We start from the raw sequence: 19514 nt of genomic DNA, 5'->3' as shown, positions 1-19514 counted from the left end.
CCAACAAACAAATTAAAAATTAAAACAATAATGATAATAACAAAGACAAAAATAATTTCTTTATTCTCATCAGTTTGTTTCAAGTAGAACGTGCCATATTAGAGATATGGGGTCAGAAGTCACTTTGGCTAGAAGCTCAGATTTACAGAGGCAATTACTTCACACAGGCTGGACTGTGTGACACATAAACTGTGAGACAATTTATAAATTTCTGATGGTCAAAAATCCTACCATTTCCAAGTTTTTTTGATTTAACAGAGAAGAAATCATCTTGACTTGAAAGTTTTTGAACTAGGACTTGTGCTGTAACTAAGTATTTGTTGGGTATAGACTTTTTATTAATGGTTAAGGATTCTTGAAAGCAAGCTGTGCATAATTGTTTGTGAATTTGCATGACCTAATGTTATAGGTTATCAGGAGCCTGAGGTATAATTTCCAGCCACTTAATAATCATAAGTTCCATTCAAGCTTCCAATCTATTAAAGTTTCTTTACAAAAAAAAAAAAAAAAAAAGTAAAAACTGGCATTCAATTGGATTAAATACTGGTTAGCATAATCAACTGATCATTTTACACTAAAGAGAAATTTTGAAACAGCAATTGACAACTTACACCAGACTGAAAAGAGACCCAAGAGCTGCAAGGCTTATTTTCTAACCAAAATTCCCAACCCATCTCAGAAATTCCCTCTTTCAAACAACAGGAGGTGATATTATCTATGTATATTGAATGAACTAAGCACAGTTATATTCTCCCTACTTTTAGCATCCTTGCCCTACAAAGGAACAAGGAAAACATAAAAAGAAAAAAAATAATAACAAGGATAGTCTGAAGCCTAATAATCTGTCTTACACAGAGAAATCTGCACAATTTTATTAACAAAAATACAAAAATACAGGTGAACATGAGTTGGAATGTCTGACAACTAAGAAGCTGTGATGCTGCAGCTTTTGCTGAGCTGGAACCATGAAGTGCATACACTATGGAAATACATTATTCTGAGTGGTAAAAGGAAAATTTTGAAAGCTACAAAGAGATGTTAACACTGCTGTGAAACCAGATGATAAAACGGCAACTGAAATCCAATGCCAATAAAAACAAAGTAATGCACATAGAAAAAACAGCTCTAGCTATAGATACACAGTGATATACTCCAAATTAGCTATTAGCATCTAAAAGAAAGATCTGGAAATCATACTAGAAATGTTTCAAAAGAAACATCAACCTAGAGATCAGTGGCAGTCAGAACTGGAAGCAAAATGGTACAAGTTATTAAGAAAAGGATGGAAAACAAAGCAGAAAAACAAAACAAAACAAAGCATTACTACATAAGCTGTACTACCTAGGCAGTTTTAAAACTGGAAAGATACAGTTGAACTACAAAGGTTCAAAGGAAGGTCAAGTACAGGAACACCTTATGATGGCAAATTAAACAGTTTAATCTACTAGAGGAGTACATATGTATGTTCACACACACAATTCTGAGTGCCACAGGAAAAGTGAACCGTTTCTTATAACATAAAATAGAAGAACTAGAGACACCATATGAAATTTCCTGACAAAAATTTTAACTGATTGGATGAACGTACCATGAAGGCTAAACTGTACGTGGGTTCAAACAGCAATGCTTAGAAAAAAGCCTTCAGGATCTATGAAAAAAAAAAAAAAAGAAAAAAAGGAAAATGGAAAAAGGAGAAATAAAAAAGAAAAAGGTTGGCCTTTGCAGTCTCTTCTTCAGTAGGTTTTTGGCATTACCAGAGATGGCATACCAGAGAAATACTGCTAACTGTTCTCTTATGTTACTTTCCATCCATTTTGGTAGAATACTGGGCTAGACAGAGCTATGGCCTTCATGCTTTGTCCTATAGAGCAATATATGACTCTTACTGAACATACCACCCTTTACTCCTCCTTGGTACATTATTTGTAAATTTAGTTTAAAACTCTTGAAAAATCATTGGTCAGTTATGACAGAGGTAGAAGGCTGAGTAATAATGTATTTGAACATTTGATTAACTATTCTAGAGTTATCTGCAAGCGTTTACCCTGAAGCAGATGTTATATGTTACTCCTCTCTCACTACGGCAAAACCACAATTTACTTTCTATTAAATTACCTCTCTCCACATGAGAAATCTAGTATCACATCTTCTATTTTCCCCATTCTTACACTGAACATACCTCTATCTTCTCAACTCTAAATTCTCCATCCAAGATCAGGACTGATCAACATTTTTTTAAAACTAAACTAAAATAAATTTATATAAAGCATACACAGGGGCTAGAAAAGGGGACAGGAAGATGTATGTTTACAAAAAATTATGTGCAATGTCATTGTCCTACTGCCCAATGAATGGGGGACAGATTTATTTTTAAATTCAGATTGGTTCTAGCAAAATGATTATCAATCAAGTACTTTGCAAGAAAAGGAGAATGACATCATGGTCTGAACAGTCTACCCAAGATAAGTGAAGGAAAGGAGCTGAAGAATTTTTTTGCTTAGCAGTTACTTGCGAGAAAAAGGTTCTCACCAAAATTGTGAAGACCCTTTGTAACGAAAACATAATATGAAAGGAAATGAAAATACAAGTCCTTCACCAATATGGATTGCAAGTAAGTATTACTAGCTAACCAAAGAGTTATCCTACACCTTAGATGTCTATTGGTAATTCCAGATTCTCTTTATAAGTCAATGAACGGTTAATGAAAGCCTGCTACGGAATGTGTGAGGAAAAGGGCATCAGGTTGCTGAAGTAACTTTTACAAAAGATGACCAGACATGAAGAAAATGCAGGTGCATCATGACTGACTTAACTGGTTTCCTAATGTCTTTCTTTGGAAGACTGATTAGTCCATCTGATTGAACTATGCATGATGGATAGAAACAAACACTATTCTTCTTCTACAAAAGATAATAATTAAAAAATAAAAAGCAGCTTAGTGGAAGAAAAAAAAGTAAGGAATTTTTCAGAGATGTATAGTAATACTGATTTCTCTCTTTTCATATTCTTGGTTGAGGTTCTCACATCCATCACAAATATGAGAACAAAATGGTCTTCTGTTTCTATCTGTGGGTGAATCTATACCTGTCCTTTTTTATTTCAGCTGAATTCAAAGCTAATTACAGCTTCTGCTCTCTTGAAAATGTGCTATTATCACTGCAGTTATTCAGTCCCTCTGTATTGCCTTTTGATTCACCTCAGAAGCCAACCTCTAATTCTACTTAACCAAGTCACAATGTTTAGTTTCTTGTCCTTGTCTCCAGCCTGTTGTCATCCTCTATGTCTTTCTTTGAGGACTTTCTGTGTATCAACTCACTCTGAAGTTGTTCACTCTTCCTTCTCTTATGAAAAGAAGCCTGAGCTTCTTTGCATACCCACACTTACTTTCTGTTGTGTCCCCTGCCCAACTTTTACCTGAAGCATCTCTTTCCATCATGGATTCTTGCTCTACTGTCTCTCAGCAGAACTCACCTCTCCTACAGCTATACAGAAATGAACAAACTGGAACAAGATAGTTGCTCTCATCATTTGTCTCATGGTTTAACTGTAAGCTCTTCAGAATAGGGGCTAACTATTAGTTCCTAGTGCTTTTAAATTACTACAGTGTTCTGCATAATGAAAGACTGTCATTTGTCCTTATACCATAGCAGCCATGAGTGAAAACAAGAATCTTGACAGTCATTATTTATAAAGGTACTCACTTTCTGTATAACCTCTATAAATATAATGTATTATATATATATAATAGTCAAAACCTTTGCCCTGAACCTGATTTCAGTGCACTCTTCTGGATGTGACACAATGATATGGAAAGTATTATTTTCTTGTACATCTCATACTGATCCAGCAGCAACACTCCATTTTCATACAACATGAGTAGTCATGACAATATCCGCATCTGTACTATAGAAGACCACCAGAAAATGGTAACTATGTAATGTGTACCTGAAACAAAAATCAGTGGTACTCTACTGGAAGCAATGATTAATACTAATACTAATAATAATATAAAAAAATCACTAAGAAAATAAAATAACTATTAAATATCTTTCAGAGAACAGGAAAGGACTTCAAAGATAGTTACACCTCATTTTTTCTCAAAATGTCTACAACTGTTCTTAATGGAGCTCTTATAAGCTACTAGTTATCTCTACTTACTCAGCTACTCTGCCTCTGCAGCGTAATGAAATTCCGGTATGAGGATAGTACATCCTATTAATGGAAGTATTATGGACACAGATGTTTATCAAGGCTACAGATTGCCGAACACCAGGGCCCATTTTCTAGCTCTTATCATACAGTATTTAGACTCAACAAATCTGGGACATGAATAGCTCTGTGAAAAGCATACTCCACAATTCTGCAGACGCCTTTACAATTCAAAACTGGGCAGGTGAGGGATAAGTAGGGTCTACTCCATTCTCAGGAATAAGTCAGAAATATATTTTTTGAAACTGGGAAAATCTTTTAAAGGTAATTCAGGTGGTTTGGGTTTATATATTAAGGTTAAAGACTTGGAAGAAAAAAAAAGTCTAAATTCTAGCAATAAAAAGTGTGCTAAAAGATGCCTTTTAAAAATACATACATTGTTGTACACACTTACTAGTATTCACATTTCATAAACCTCATAAGCATTTCATACTGCTTTCACTTAAATCTGTATATTTTTTTCTTTATGCTTTTTATGTGTATGTATCTAACTTGCTGTGTTTTCATAATAGATATCTTATGCCTATAACATACATTATACATATTATTGCACATAATAATATACATGTTATTATACATAACTTTTCTGTAATTTATCTTTTAGGCTTATTGAACTGTTTGTAAGCACAGAAAATCAAGACATCCTTTGCTAAGGGAAAAAATAATAAAAAGCACCAACATCTCTCTAGTACATATAATCTGTGCATAATTTTCTCAGCAAATGAAAACTGAAATCCTTAATCTCGTACAAATTAACCTTTCAATGAAGTTCCATAAGCTATCAGGAGCATACTAGCAGGCCTCTACGATTCATCATAACATGACATGAATCCAAAGGTAATAGTATCAGGAATGCTATTTTTCACTCTTTTAATAAGAAAACTCAAAGAAAAAAACTGAAAAGATCATAAAAACATTGCATTATAAAAAATAAAAATTCAAGAGTGGGGAAAAGATTCAAACCCAAACTGCAAAACAGTCTGAACTATTATTGTCTCTTCAACAAAATCAGAATATGAAGATTTCAGTATATTCTGCAATCTTTGTCAAACCTGACAGAAAATGAAACAGATTATAATTTTATTATGTTTTATTTTTTCATATTTTTCTCAATCGTTAACTGAATTGAAAATATTATTTTGGTTTTTCCCTTAGCAATAGAACTGAAAGAGAATATTTTCAGTTACAATTTAACCTGAGCCAGAATAGAATCAAAAGCTTTCTGCCTTGACACTCTATGTAATGGTACTCCCCAAATTTTCTACTACATTCAGACTTCAATGGGATGGTTTTGAATTACAGTGTCAAGAAAGACGACCTTTTTTTTTTTTTTTTTCTTCTAACAAGCAGGTTCAAGAGTTATATTTTGGAGTTACAAATGAAGTTGTAAATGCAGCTTTGTAAGGTTGTAAACAGACATTCAGCATAATAAAATTAAATTATCATAGCTCCTCCAGTATTCATCTTTTCATATTACACATTACAAAAAATGTTACCTTGAGTAATATTTTTATGCAACCTCTTTTTACGTGAATAAAAACATTAGAAATTGCCAATTTTAGCATCTTCCGTGTGTAGTCCTTTCCACCTATATGTCAAAAGCTACTCCATGTGGCTAGTTCCATAGTCATATGGAGCCTATGGAAATTCCTTTCATATGGAAAGGCTTATATGTATGAACACTAGAAAAAGTGAGCACTTCATGAGTTAACTCTGGTGTTTTTCCACAATAGGCATACACATACACACAAACAGGGAGAAAGAAATAACTCTGTCCAAATGAAATATGACTTCAGAAACTATCGTGAACTTCAAAGAGTAAGAAGTGTGGTAGGAATCTAGCAGCATTACTGTTGCAGGGATATGGAGGTGAAAGTCAAATCCCTAGAGAAAAAAAAAAAAGTTTCATTAATCCCACAGCTGAGTTATATATATATATAGTTATATATATATATATATTTTTTTTTCTCATTTTGGTTTCTGGTTTTCATCCAAGTTCATCTAGAACATTAGATACAGAAGGGATCAAAGCTTTCATAGTTGTGTGTACATATTAATGTTTTTTGTAAAACCTCCCAAATCCCAATAAAAGTCTACACAAGATTATTTCTTTAAAGTGAAAAGTACAATATTTATTTATTCTCAAAAAAGGTAATTTATTTATACTTTTCTATACTATAGACTATATACTATTATAGTATATATATAGTATATATATTATATCTATATACTATTTATACTTTTCCATTCTATACATTTATACTTTTTTTTTCTTTTTTGGATTTAAATTATTTTACACATGGATCCAAATATCTTCTCAAAATTTCTTTCTTACGGGAAGCTTGTCACTGCATCGATTCCATAATTTTTTATTATACCTATCTGTCCAAAAGTGTACTGATCCAGTAAATTTAAATTCAGGGAAATAGGTTCATTAGCTTCAATAGAATTCTAATTTGACTAAGAGGGTAAAGTATGTGAACCTTAAATCATAAGAATCTCAAGATAGGAATCATGTCTCTCTGTCTGAGTAAGCTTTTTTATTAATTCTGTAATAGGATCTAAACTTATGTTCATGTTCCAGTTATAGTCATCAACATCTGAAAGAGAAGCAAAAACTGCTTCAAGTACAGAAACTTTTCCATAACCTTTGTTTGCATGCTGGACACAATATAATTTTAGAATTTCCTACACAAAGAACTGGCACCACTTAATTCATAATAAATTAGTTTAGCCATTTAGCCATTTAGTTTAGCCATTGTAATAGATGGATGGCTTCTTACACTGGTTTAAACCTTACTTGAGTCCTCTGGCTTGTCCCGGAAAATATACTCATGGATATAATTAATAGTTTAGGACAATTAGAACTGATAGTTAATCTGTACAGTAGTGTCCAGATTCTCTCTTACAGACTTTTTTACTTTCTAAATCATCCTTGACAGGGCAAGTAATTTCATAACAGAAGCACTAATCACTGGGAGAAGAATTTTGTGTCTTGTCCTTTCAGCTCCCAATTTGTACACTGTAACACCACAATACCAGCAATATAATTGCATTTTATATTTACCACATACCTATATAAAAAATGCTTATAGATATATAAAATGTGTGTGTGTGTGTAATGAATATGCAGAAAAATCTGAAAGAAAACATACAATTATTAAATAATATGAAGTATTTACAGAAATGAAGGCAGCCCAGCATATATATATATTGCTTCTAAACATATGAAGCAAAAGGATTCTATAATGTGCAAAGAGGGTCAAAACTAGCCAGACTCTATGTGACCCATAAGAATATACCAAAATGTGCTGGGTCACTACACTGTGCTGCCAACAAATGCAGACAATACAGTTCATCTCACTGGTAAAGGAAGCCAGCACCAACACAGTACCTTTTAGTGTATGATGGTGAAATCACAAGAGAATTACAGCCTGATTTGAATTAAAATGAACAAAGGTCAGGTACAAACTGACAAATTTCAGTACAAACTGAAATTATTAGCCAAGCTGTCTGCATTTGAAAATCTGAACTTCAGACAGTGACTGTACAAAAATACAAATTGAAAGAACAACAGACACCTCTGGTGGTTCTTGAGGTCCTCTGAGATAACTGGCACCATAAAAACTATGATATTATTATCTAAAAAAAATGGTGCATCCCTGATCCAGTCTCACAAAGTCATATCACATTAAAATTGGTTTCCACCAGCCTTCAAGGAAGCATTATGAGAGCTACAGGAACCAATACGGGACCCTACCAGCTATCACTCATATGACCACATAGAAAAGCAGAAGGAAGAGATGATAATTTCCATCAGTGCACATAAGCAGTTAGCACTGAGTCTGGTTGATATATAGGTAGGGATACACTGGTACCTACACTCAGTGCTCCAGCTTTCTTCTCCACACTCCAAAAAACACATTTCCATTGCCTTTATATTGGTATATAAGGACTAGACTTCCAAAATTTATGTTAAAATTTAAGTATTCTGATGTAAAGGTGTAAATTCTTTCCTGTAAGAGCACAAATACTGAGTTTAGGGTAACAACTTAATCTAAAAATCTGGTCAAGATCAGTCAGTATATGTAGCAAACACTCAGTGTTTTATGTTTAGCAAAACTAAAAACTCAGTAATGCATACAAAGCTGAAGCCTGAAATTTAAAGTATGATTGATGCACTATGTAGAAGATGTCTGTTACCAAAGAGATCCTGTTCTTAAAAATCTTTCAATTTGTATATATTTGTATATATCTTCCAAATACTAAACTTTCAAAATATAACAAAAAAAAAAAAAAAAGCTGATCTTTCTGAAGGTCAGGAAGAGTGAGTCTCCCAGTCATGTAGGACTATGAAAGGAGGTATTGCAGGAATGCTACTTGTGTGTTGGAGGAGGTTTACATTATCCAGGGCAGTGGAGAGAGGCTGGACATAGGTCTGTGCAAAGTGTGCTTAGTGCAATGTCACAGAGGATGAGAAATATTACTGCTGTAAAGTACCAAATGAAGAGGAACATGAATATGCAGCGCAAAGGTACTGAACACAAAAGTTGGAAAACCAGCGTGTAACAGAGGATGCATGAAAACACTGAATAAATTAGGAGTATAATATGCAATATAAGGAAGAAGACCGGATGACCCGTCATTAACACATAGCCCATCAAAAGTATTTTCCAATTCTATTGAACCCTCAGTAAAAAAGAAGGTTTTTATATTGATTGTTCAGGGGGCGGGAGGTTCAAGGAGGGAAGTGGAAACTAATTGGCTGAAAGGTGAGTTTGACTCAGAGAGGTTGGTAACTCTTAGCTTTATTTGTTTCCTTATGAAAGGTGAATTTACTGTGGGAGATCACAGAAAGAACAATAAACAAGATATTTTTGTATATATATATATTTTAAATAGGGAAAGTATAAGAAAATTCTCATCAGCTTTGGGCTTACCTGAGTTTTGTACTGCATCACTTTATTTCATTTTTTCTGCTTCCTTCTTGTCATATGTGCCACTCTCCCTTCAAACGAGAGTCTGCTTCACAGTAAATCATCCTGTTTTGCACCAAGTCAGACTCATGTTCGTTGTCACAACACCATCTTTCTTCCTGCTAACTACAACCTAGCTCTAATTCCTCTCTCTTCATTCATTTAAGGCAAGGCAGTTCTTTCCTTCATCCCTTTTCATTTCTCTCCTACCTAATCCTTGGGATCCCACCTTAACTAGCTGTATATCCTCTTCTGTCACATTCAGCTGAGGCTTAACCTTGCCCTTTCAAAAGGGATGATCAAGGGCAGAGGTCTTCTGTAGGCCCTTTAAGAAGGACAACCAAAGAAAGACTGAGAGTCTCAAAGAAATACTCTGAAACAAGGAGAGGTAAATTTCTGTCTCCCACTTCCAATTCCTTCTTTTCTTACTCCCCAGAATCTGGATAATAAACAAAAGGAAGCATCTAAATATCCTTATTTCCTTGTGTAGCTTGTACAAACAAGGACTCTGTCATTACATTGCAATTGCTTTCCATCTAGGACTGTATGTTCTTATGAAGCACCTTGCATGCCTATGGTATTGTAGAAATAAAACCACAGCAAGTCCTAAGCAAAACAAATTGGATTGTTTTGGATTGAATTGAATTGCTTGAATGCAACAAACACTTTCTTCTGTAGTACGATCTCAGCCCTCAGCAGCAGGGGGAACTCAAATCTTTTTTGTCACCTGAAAAAGTTAACTTTCTAAGGCTCTGTCTTCAAAGAGGGTATTTTCTCTGATCAGCCCTGTGCAGAGTATTCTGAAAGAGGCATACAAAAATGTCTAGCATTAACTACCCTATTCCAGGTGCTGGATGTAGTGTTATTAATGTTGTCACTAATTTGGCAATCAATTTCAACATTTTCTAGGAGTCTTCTGACACACCATCTATCATAACAGATATTAAATCTATAGTAAGTTTAAAAAAAAAAGAGTGGTGTATAGCTTTAAAATGCCATTTCTAACCATATTACACTCTTTCTTGATTCTCTTTTATGAAACATACTGGTTCTCTGTTTATAGTTCTCTGTGCTTATTGAGATTATTTAGGGAAGAAAAAAATACTCCTTCACCGTGATGCTTTTACATAGTGCTAGAAATGCGATTTAGCTCTAGTTTTATCTTACTCATTGATGGCAGGGGTATTTATAAAGGCTTCTCTCTCTAGATTCCCCTACATTCAACTGGAGACATGTTGCCTTGACAGAAGTCCAGCTGCACGCATGAATCTCTGTGAAAGCTCATCTTCCCTCCCTCTTTCAGAGGGAACTAGAATGTAGGATGACAAGCAGAGGGGATAATACAAATGTTACATATTTTTTTCCCCCTTAAACTGCTTTTAATCAGTGAAGACAGTGGCTTTTCCAGAAGGCGATCTGAGCAGCTGATAGCCTGAAGTATTTACACACATTACATTCAAGCAGAAAACCTACTCTGCTAGTCATCCTACGTTCTCTTTAATCCCATAGGAGAGGAAAAGAGAGGAGCTTTCAGGAGGCGATTCCAATATTGACACTACATGACCTCTGATGTGCCCATCTCATCTCAGTGTCCACAGAGGGAGCTTACAGTGACCAAACTCCTGAATTAGAAATGTCACATTGACCTATTGCTTGAAGTTAGCTAATGAATCAGACTGCAGCAATTTCAGTGCAATTGTTGGCAATGCTCTGCTGTAAAAAATCAAGCATAGAAAAGTCTATCCAGTGATGCAGCACATACTTATGCTAATGCATAATACATTTTCTAGTATTTTGTCCAGTTCAATTTAAAACGTCTGTAGTAATTAGGCTTCTAGCCACTCCCTCAGAAAATTGTTCCACAATCTAATGTCACATAACCTCCAACCATTTTTCTGTGCTGAAACTGCCATCAACACACACAGAGAAAAGAGGATTAGACTACATGGGTGACTGCTTAGGAGTGTCTAGGAACTAAAGGAAATGAAGCTGCTGGCATTGATGAACTAACGCATCCAATGAAACACCGGGAGGCTGAAGGTGTTGTCTTCCAGATGAAATGTGAAAGCAAGGCATTAGGCATTAGAAGCAATTAAAGTTCTCACAGCACTCTTTGCAACAGTACCAGTGTTAACCCCTGGTTCCTGGCCACCTTCCAAATCACATAATTAAATTCTGCTTTCCTAAATATTTCCTCGCACTATCGTTTAGAAAGACAGTCATCTCTTAACCTGAAATGGTGTATTGATGCCAAGCTTCAACTCAAAGGAGGATGCAAAATAAGTGCAAAATAATTCCAATTTGGTCAGTTCATTATAGGTACAAGACTTAGAAAAGTATTTTATCTTCAATTAGATTTTATTGACACTTACCCCAGACCTATTTCTCTTCTATCCAAAGTATTTCCTCTCAATCTGTGGTAAATAATCCTTCAGAAACTTGTAGAAAATAATCCTTTAATTCACTACATAATTATTTAAAACTAATTTCTTTAAGCCCTTGATTCATTTATTCATTTCTCTGTAAACATTTGTAGATCATCAATAGGGATCTACAGATCTACTTGTCATTTACTTGTCATTAGGAACATAAGGAAGCAGTGATCTCTCTCAAAAAAAAAAAAAAAAAAAGCTCCTGACTTTTAAAATGGACTGTGGTCAGTACTCACTCCATGCTACCTGACTACTAAATAATTAATTATTCTGTCGAAATCACTAGTCATTTTGGAAAATTTTGGTCTGTATCTTTATGCCTCATTCAGCCATTCAAGTCTAGGTACCAAACATTTTCAAAATTAGTGCAGCCCTTAGCTCTTGATCTTGATGAAAATACTCCTTTAGGGTAGTTACCGATCTTTTTCTTACCATCCTAGGGAAGTCTTTTGGCGCTATTTTTTGATCATGTCTTCAGTTATTCCTGGTGTGGATTCTCAGTTAAAAGGGGAAACCTATCTTATCTCCCTGTACTTCCTATAGACACATCAGTGTGGCCATTGCTGATGCAGCTACTGATCTGTTTGCTTTATATCGCTCATTTTCTGTATTGGGGTTGAACAGTAGCATTTCTTCTGTAGCCGCACTTCAGTCTCTAAACCACACATGACATTCAGGGTAATACAAGTATCTCATAAAAGCATGCTTATAAGGTGTTTCCGAGTTGATGATATTATTAGGGTAAGAGCTATTGCTTAACTTGATTTGGAATTTCACATTGTCCTTATCAATTGCAAGCAGGAAATAAAGCAACTGCAGTGATACTCAACTCCCTGTGCATTTCTAAATGAAAAGTGACCCACAAAGTGGAAATTGTCATAACATGCCAGTACCATGCTTGAGAATAGGAAGCCTGTGAGTCACATAATTTTACTTCATTTGTCAGTAATCAGGAACATTTAAAATTCTGAAGGAGTTGTTTAGAGGTAGCTGAATTAAAATAATGAGTAACATGTTTTGATGCGTCTGAATGTACAGATGCAGTAGTGATTGCATATATGGGAGTTGGGGTAAGGAAGAGGAGAAAGGAATTATTATTTATTTCAATCATGTTGAAAACTAAGTTTCATATATATGGGGCTGGTGAATGCATAGTTGCTACCCTTCTTCCACTGCCTAAGCAAAGGAAGATAGTTATCTATCTATCTATATCATCCATATCTATATCTGTATCTGTACTGGGTTTATGTGACAAGGTTTTGGTAGTGGGGGGCTGGAGAGGTGGCCTCTGTGAGAAGAATCCAACAGCTGCCCCATGTCTGATAAGGACCGCTTTCAGCCGTCTCCAAAAGGGACCTGCTGCCAATAAGTGATGTTGTTTGCACCTCTGTGAGAACATATTTGAAAAAAGGGAAAAAAACTGCTTCGCCACAGCAGCTGGGAGAGTGAGGAGTGAGAACCAGATAACAAGGTCAGTGCAGAAGAAGGGCAGGAGGTGCTCCAGACATGGGAGCAGGAGTTCCCTTGCAGCCTGTGGAGAGGCCCCTGGTGGAGCAGGCTGTCCCCCTGCAGCCCATGGGTCCCATATGGAGCAGATCTCCACGCTGCAGCCCGTGGAGGAGCCCCCGGTGGAGCAGGTGGATGTGGCCTGGAGGAGGCTGCGGCCCATGGAGAGCCCCTGCAGGAGCAGGCCCTGGGCCAGAGCTGCAGCCCATGGAGAGGAGCCCACGCAGGAGCAGGGGGTCTGGGGGGAGCTGCCGCCTGTGGGGGACCCATGTTGGAGCAGTTTGCTCCTGACAGATGGACCCCATGGTACGGATCCATCTTGGAGCAGTTCTTGAAGAGCCGCTGCCTGCGGGAAGCCCATGCAGGATCAGTTCACGAAGGATGGCATCCCGTGGGAGGAACCCCACTTGGAGCAGGGGCAGAAAGTAACAGTGACAGAGTGGTGGGTGACAAAGCATTATGGACTGGCTGCAACCCCCATTCCCCTGCACCACTTAGGAGGAGGAGGTGGAAAAGGGTGGATGGAGGAAAGGTGTTTTTACTTTGTTTTCTTTCTTTCTCACTTCTCTAGCTTGTTAGTAATAGGTAATAAATTACATTAATTTCCACTATGTTGAGTGTTTTGCTCATGACGATAACTCTTGAGTGATCTCCCTGTCCTTATCTCAACCCTTGAGCCCTTTCCACCGTATTTTCTTCCCCTTGCCTTTGAGGGGGAGAGAGTGAGAGAGCAGTTGTGGTGGAGTTCAACTGCCCAGCTGAGTAAAACCACCACAATATCTAGTGCACATATAAATTAGGAAGAAATATAAATTATTAATAATATAAAGTACAACATGAGTACTCAACAACTATTTCATATAATGAGCATATACAGTGTTTGGAACACTTCATATGCATCAAAACAAAAACAAACACTATACTCCCAAAGCTCAGGAAGGTATCCTAAAACTGAAAATAACAGTTTATAAGCAATCGATTTCTTGAAAGACATTCTAATGTTGCATAGCATTATTCTATCCTAACAATAACATACACAACATTAAATATGACCACCAGCCTAAAAGTTCTAGGCTTTTGTTTAAAAGGTCTGATTATAAACAAGACAGCTTTATTCTTTGGAAACTAAATTCATGATCACAGCCTGAATATTCCCAGACAAATATTAAACCACCAAACATGCATTTCTTTACTATGTTGTATGGCTTCACTCAGTAGTAATATTAAGTACTTACAAATTGGCATTTTAATTTTGAGGGGTGCTAGACATCTCCTAGACAGGAGGTCTCTTGTACTCAACAGCTACTCAATGAGTTTAACTGTTTAGTGAAAATGAATCTTCAAAAATGTAAGAAAGTTCTAATCTTATCTGTGATATGGCAACTGAACCATTAGTTTTAGCATTTTGTCACACCTGGGCTTTCTATGCAAATAGAGAAAGAAAAAAGAAAACAAACAAAAAGGTGACATTGTCCTTCAGACCTCAGGGACCCATCAGAATATTTTATTAGGCTAATTTTCCCCAGATGTTCATTACAGTCACAATATTCTCCAGTTTAAAGAAATTGTTACTCTTTTGAATTCATCAAAAACAAGGCATGCTAACTACATATTCTAACATATTTAACTTCATAACTACCTAGCAGAATAGCCAAATCTTTTACCACCACTACAATATAATTAATACCATTTGCTCAGGGACAAATAGTCTCACCGTGCTCCTTGACTTAAATCTTTCACACTGCATGGCACACTGCTTCTGTTTCAGCAAAATGTCTACTTAGTATTATTCAGTCTCCTTTTAATTTCAAATCCATCACAATTTGCCGTTTGGTTTTACTTCTTTCAAACTGACATACTTTAAATGTAACAAAGTTAAATGCATAGTATTTTCAGTGAGAAAACATTTGCAAATATCCACAATAAAGCCAGGACAAAATAATATAAATATCAGATTAATAAACACATGAAATATTCTAAATGTAAAAGCTAAAGTGTCCTTCTGACTTTTTTTTTTTTTTTTTGGTCAGTGTGGATAAGGTAGAACCTTCAGGTATTAAACTGAGTTTTGTTTCAAGTGCATGACCTAGGATTCTATCAATGATCAATTCTGACCCTGCACCTCCCTATAGACTCCTAGAGCTAATGAGAAGAGCAGTAAATTATTGATTGAAACTAATGTGGCTTCCTTGTGGATCTAGAGTTCTGTGTAAAACAACATCGATCAATGCCAACTGGAAAGCACTTTAATCATAATGTATGAACAAATTATATCAAATAAGGATATATGTTAATAAAAATGCTGTTAATGCTTGCAAATAAATTTAAAACAAACAAAAAACTTTGATTCACAGATAAATTGTCTGAAATTTTGAACTCAGTTACCTGAGTTCCTGCTATTCCAAATTCAAGAATTTCAGGAATTTTGGAACTTGGGATCAATATCACAGGTTTTCTCATCTCTCTTTGTAGACATAAAAGCACCCAGAACTCAAACCCAAAGCATGAGAATCTTCTAATCACAGAATTCAGGTAAGCAAATTAGACATTGCCATCCTAATTTTCTCAAGCAATTACTTCTCTCATACCCACTTCTCCTCTCATCAACTGTTTCTATTTTCTGGAGAAAATTGCTGTTTATTTTGAGCTATAAATACGTATCGGACAGAATTATTGGAACCTATTGAACATTTAGATGTTCGACACATGCTTCTCAGGTTAATGTACTTGTATTCTATGAAACACTTTGGCATAACAAATTTTATTTTCAGACAGATAAAATTCTTGTGAAAGAACACAAACCATGAGTGCATGTGTACGCATACTGTTATCAAAGACTTTTGTCACTTGCTTTAAAACAAGTCCAAATTACTGAAGGTTTCAGTCTCTCACAAGCTCCAAATTAAAAAAACTGATGAAGCTTGACAGACACACAGGCAAATTACTCTGGTGATAAACAGATTCTATGTTGAAATATTATATCTTATCAAAGTAATGCACCTGAGGTCATTGCTATGGAATTTGATCTCAAGAAAAGGACTAGGAAATGCTAGTTGTAAATAATAATAAAACTAAGAGTGCAAGGAAACTACTATCAAAATATCACAAAACCTACACTCACAAATAAAAATTATATCAGAACCAAACATACCAAATAAACATTACGACTTTGTGAATCTAATAGTGCAACAATCAACACTAAATCAAGTCTGAAATCAGGGTGAATACTGATGCCATATTTTTATGATTGTATTAGCAGTCTGCCATACGTAAAGACCACTAGGGAAAAAAAAAAAAAAAAAAAAAGGGAAAAAAAAAAGTGTAAATCCACGAGAGGAAAACATTTGAAGAAAAGTTATGTTCTTCGTGCTCTGCTCAGACCAAGCTCTGAACACTGCATTTTCATTTTTAAGAATTTGAGTTTTCTACATCTGACAGATACTGTATTTCATTCTTTAGGAAAAGACCTTAGCTGTGTAGCAGTGGAAATTGGAGTGGATTTTGGTAATCAACTCAGGACTTATTCTAAGAGCTACATTGACAAGTGCAATCTCAGACAATGCTTCTGAGGTTTAAGAGCCCTTAAATTACTTACTCTTTTTGCTGCAATAATTGATACTCACATTTCAGAGCCCCAGGAAATATACAGCATAACCGAATGTATTCTAAGGTACTTCTCTCCATTAAACAATGAATCAGGTGCAACTTGATGCACTTAAAAGTTGTTAAAATTACCAGCTTCAGCTGTGCAGCTTCAAAATACAGTTTGACAGAAATTGTAATGCAATTGTTATGTAATGTTTTCTTATTAGTAGGTTGGCAGGTCACGTTTACTATGTCTGCTTACTTCGCAAATGACTTTGCATTAATTATTAAAAGTCTTAAGGTTAATTCTGTTAATTTTACTTCAAGAATAATCTCATTAAAATCAAGACCGTATAAAGAATAAAACTAGAAGAAATAAATCTTTGGAAAGCAAACTGGCATTAAAAATATCTGTGCAACAGATTTACTTCTTTGTTAAAGCAGAAATGAAACCTTAAATGCAATCTTAGGATCAACTATAATATAAATAACATAAATTTTGCAAAAGCAAATTCTTTATCGTATTTAAGAAAGCTTAAAGAAGGATTTATTTGTTTGGACAATGGGGTAAAAGTAAATGGAATCTCTGCTAGATGGAAGATTTCAACAGATGAAAACACCCTTCTTTACTGAAAACAAAACAAAACAAAACAAACATATGTGTTTTATTGTTGTGTTCCTAAAATACCAGTATTTGACTTTACATCAGAAACAAAAGTATCTTTTCTCAGACAAGGTTTTATGTAGATTTCATGTTCTGGCCAGAATAAAGCATTTAGTAGCTGTGTTTGAAACACTTCATTCTAGAAATTAATATAAACACTATGGAAAAATTCAGTGTGTATTCTTTAAACTATGAACCTGGTAAATTCACAGATGGATACTTGCTAGTTAATGACCAACTCATCTGCCAGCTTTATTTGCCAGCAGAAGATTACAGACAAGATAAAGCATTTGTTTATTCTCTCGTATAAATTTATGTTTAGGGTATATAAAACTTCACTATTTTTTAACACTGTTCCTGAATAAAAATTGCACACCAGAGATTTGGCCTATGCTTTCTTAATTTGGTAACCTATTAGTCACTTCTAAGTATTATTAAGGCTTTTGAGCTTTTTTTCCTAACAGCATCCAGAAAAGCAAAGTACTCTGTTGTATACATCTTTTAGTTATCATTCTTAGCAAAGGGCCCAACAATAAACAAAATAATAAAGAAATGTATTATTAGGTCTTATTAGAACTACCTGGAAGGAAAGCACTTGGACATATAATTTAATTAGAAACTCTATTTTTCAAATGAATTTCCCATGAAAAAATTTATTTTTCAAATGGGAAGTATTACCTAAAGAACCCTATCTGATTAAACAATATCTAACCATAGGTCCTACAATCTAGTTCTATGATTTCATAAAATGATGACCAAGCACATTGAAAGCAAAAGCAGAATTTGAAGTGGCCCTTTTTTATTAGTTCCTGACAAAATGAAAAACAAATAAACAAACAAACAAAAAAATATATTTTCAAATATTAAATGACCTCAAAGCTTCCATACTGGGAAACTAAGCTAGTATCACACTTAGAGGACCAGATGTAGTAATCTCCTCTTACTGACACACAGATTTTCTATCTGAAGTTTAATTTCTTCACCAGAGGGGTCTCAAAGCAACACAAAGAGTGAGTAGCAGAGTGACTTACTTTGGACACCCAAGTCACAGTCAAGGAATCTCACTCTATACCATATCTGGATGAGGAAAAAATGTGCGTCTAATTCCCATCAGATGATGCAAAACTCATATTTTCCTATATAACTTAATTTTAAAACAGGAAATGTTGATTTTTTTTTTAAATTACAAGTAATTTTGCTAAAGTTGAATAAATGACACAAGAAAATAATTAATTTCTTAAGCAACTAAATCTTATGATCTTACAATAAAACAGGAAAGAAGAGAATTACTGTGTATAGCACCACAGTACGAGAGAAACAGCTAAGAAACTGTGTTACAGAGTACCAAAAACATTGAAAGAAAAATACAAAAATAGAATGTTCGTGATGTTCTATATTTATCTGTGGGTAGGCTCTGAAATCTCCTTTGAGCTGTCTTCTATATTTGATAATCACTGGTAAGACCAAATTTTGGAATGGTATTCTCAACAATGTTTATATCTGAGGACTCAAACCAGTCAGTGTTCAAAGGTACTCTGTGAATTTATTATTTTACTGGACATAAGCATCTTCTTTTTACTTTTGTTAACAAAGCCTAGGTCAAAACAAACTATTTTACATCAACTATTTCAATATATCTTCAATTTTATTTTTAATATTAATGCTTGCTAACAAATGAGCAAAAGGGCAGAACTGTCTGGGAGATTTCCCCATTGTTAACATCTTATTTATCTGTAGTACAGAAATTTGTCTCACAAAATGATTTTAAAGTTAAATATTTTCATACCTCCTTCTATGCCAGCAGTTTTCCAGGCTGCTTGTTATCACTGCTTCTGCAGTGAATCATACAAAAATCATAATTTCAAGGAGAGAAGGAATGCTGGACACATAAGGTGTATTCAGAAATTACAATATCAGTGTTTTCTTCAGCAACATTCACTTTCACACAGGAGCTGTGACATTACCTTCTCAGTAGCATAAAACCATTGAGGCTCTTTTGCAGTGTGGTTTGCTTGCTTGTTTGTTTAATATTATAAGGAATAAAATATTGCAGGGGGGAAAAATGCCTTTTCAATGTTGATGCTGTCATCACATGCAAAATATAACAATACCATGCCTTTAACATTCAACTGCATATTAAAC

General features: G+C 35.0%; 1 protein-coding gene across 5 annotated transcripts in view; it reads right to left on the bottom strand.

The window, feature by feature from the left end:
- The window catches only part of TAFA5 (TAFA chemokine like family member 5), a 432306-nt gene that overhangs the window by 183601 nt on the left and 229191 nt on the right, over nucleotides 1–19514 (bottom strand). The window lies entirely within an intron of this gene.

The sequence above is a fragment of the Anser anser genome, assembly GCF_964211835.1.
Source record: "Anser anser genome assembly, chromosome: 1".
Classification (NCBI taxonomy): domain Eukaryota; kingdom Metazoa; phylum Chordata; class Aves; order Anseriformes; family Anatidae; genus Anser; species Anser anser.
Note: the sequence above shows the minus strand (reverse complement) of the source record. Positions and strands in the feature narration are given on the sequence as shown.